General features: G+C 58.5%; 1 long non-coding RNA gene across 1 annotated transcript in view; it reads left to right on the top strand.

Moving 5' to 3' along the window:
* The first annotated feature begins 222 nt into the window (after positions 1-222).
* The window catches only part of LOC105002858, an 8618-nt gene continuing 6711 nt past the window's right edge, over positions 223-2129 (top strand). Inside the window, exons 1-2 of the long non-coding RNA XR_827036.1 lie at positions 223-291; positions 571-709. This is a non-coding gene — a long non-coding RNA (uncharacterized LOC105002858). The remainder of the gene's footprint in view (positions 292-570; positions 710-2129) is intronic.

The following is a 2129-nucleotide window of genomic DNA, read 5'->3' as shown; positions in this document are numbered from 1 at the left end:
GTACCAAGGCCTAGGAAGGCGGCAAGGCTCCTAGAGCATCTGAGTAGAACGCTCTGCGTAGGTTTGCCTAGTCCCCCTGCCACAGAAAGACCTGCAGCATCCGGTCTAGCCAGAGACCGCATGGCCAGGCCCGCACCGCCCAGGTCCGGAGAATTCCCGGGATTGGCTGCCCGGACCGCCCCTACCCCCGACCGTCCCGCCCCGGATGCCCTGCTCGCGCCCCGCCCCGCCCCGCTTGCATTTTCTCGGCGCAGCACACGCGCACCGGCCTCAGTCTTGCTGAATTGAGAGGTGAGTGTAGATCGGTGTGGTGGGGAGGGCACCCGGCCGCACTGCGGGCCGGGTGGGGCTGGGCTCGCCCCTCATCCCCTCGAGCTTTGCCCGCCCGGAGCTCCACTGCTCTCGGCGGCCAGAACGCAGGGGTAGAGCAGCCCTCAGCGGCCTGGGAGGGACGGGCGGTGGTGGCCCGCCCGGGGCCGCTCGAGGCACACTGCGCCGCGCCGAGTCGCCCGGAGGCTTCCAGGCTGGCCTACCCGGGCGCGGTAACAAGCTTGCGCTTTGCTTCCCCAGGGTTCAGCCGCGGCTACTTTGTAGCGGGGTCGGGCCCCACCCAGACTGAGGCGGTTACAGCGGATCTTGAACCAACCGTGGGCCTGGGGAATTTATCTCCAGCTACTGCCGGCTGCAGCGGCCTGAGTACTAAGCGCAGGTATGACCTCGGGCCTAGAAAAAGAAGATAATGGCATGAGCCCGGGACTTCCCCCCGCTGTCCGGACCTTCCCGCCCCCTGCTCAATCGCAAATGGCATCATAGCTAAAGATCACCCAAAACGCCCCGCCTGACTAAAGCTTCTCGTATCACTTCCGCAACCCACCCCCTCACCCAAATACGCAGCCTCCCTGATCCTTCGCGCGCTCAGCCTGGTCGTCAGGCCGCTTGTCCCCTACTCCTTGCCTGACTAAAGGTAACCTGTCTTCTTTAAGGTCGTTTTCCTTTCTTTGCCTCATCCCGAACTATTGCTTGGAGAAGGCAATGGAACCCCACTCCAGTACTCTTGCCTGGAAAATCCCATGGACGGAGGAGCCTGATAGGCTGCAGTTCATGGGGTCACTACGAGTCAGACACGACTGAGCGACTTCACTTTCACTTTTCATTTTCGTGCATTGAAGAAGGAAATGGCAACCCACTCCAGTGTTCTTGCCTGGAGAATCCCAGGGACGGGGGAGCCTGGTAGGCTGCCGTCTATGGGGTCGCACAGAGTCGGACACGACTGAAGCGACTTAGCAGCAGCAGCAGAACTATTGCTTTCATTTTTTTGGTGCTGAAACCCCGGAATGGGCGAGGCACTCGTGTCTCGCTCTCCTCTCTCCTCTCTCTCGCTCCCCTCCTCTCTTCTCTCTCTCCTCTTTCCTCTCTCTCTCTGACGACCTCTGGAACAGGGAACTCTTGCCATTCGACGGCTCTGCATCCAATATTCCACTCACTCCGGCCCCCATATTAAGGTAAGATCCGGATAGTGTTCTAGAGGTACCCTAGTATACTGTCCTCTCTGGTCCCGGGGTCCCCTGGCCTAAGGCCACTCTGTAAGCGACAGTGGGGGCTGCTCCGCCTTGATAATGAGCTCTCTTCTCATAACTCCTATTGTGACTACGGGTGACGACCGAGACTCACAGAAGGAGCCTCTGCTTGCCTCCCAATCATGGGGTCTGGCCAATCTATCCCAAAAGATTCCCCTCGTCCTGCGTCCTGAAAAATCCCAAACTACTCTTACTGAATTCAAGGCGAGCTGCTTAGAGCAGCTCTGTATGCAGATCTGGCCTCAGTACTAATTAGACAATCAAAACCACTGGCCTGAATTTGGCACATTTGACTTATACATTCTTCAAGATCTTACCAACTTCTTAAAATGGAATGGCAAGTGGTCCGAGGTCCCATATGCCCAAGCCTTTTGGGCCCTTCGGAGCAGGCCCTCCCTATGCAAGTCCTGTTGCATGAGGTCCTTCTGTGCACCTTGCCTCCCAAACAAAAGGACCCTTCTGCTTTAACCAGCCACGCACGACCTTCTGCACCCCCAAAGTTCAACCCTGTGGACGAGCCCCCTCCCTACCAGCCACACCATCAACCCCCTC

Source organism: Bison bison, unplaced genomic scaffold (assembly GCF_000754665.1).
Source record: "Bison bison bison isolate TAMUID 2011002044 unplaced genomic scaffold, Bison_UMD1.0 scf7180017864458, whole genome shotgun sequence".
Taxonomy (NCBI): Eukaryota; Metazoa; Chordata; class Mammalia; order Artiodactyla; family Bovidae; genus Bison; species Bison bison.
The sequence above is the reverse complement of the archived record's forward strand: the minus strand, read 5'-3'. Positions and strand labels throughout refer to the sequence as shown.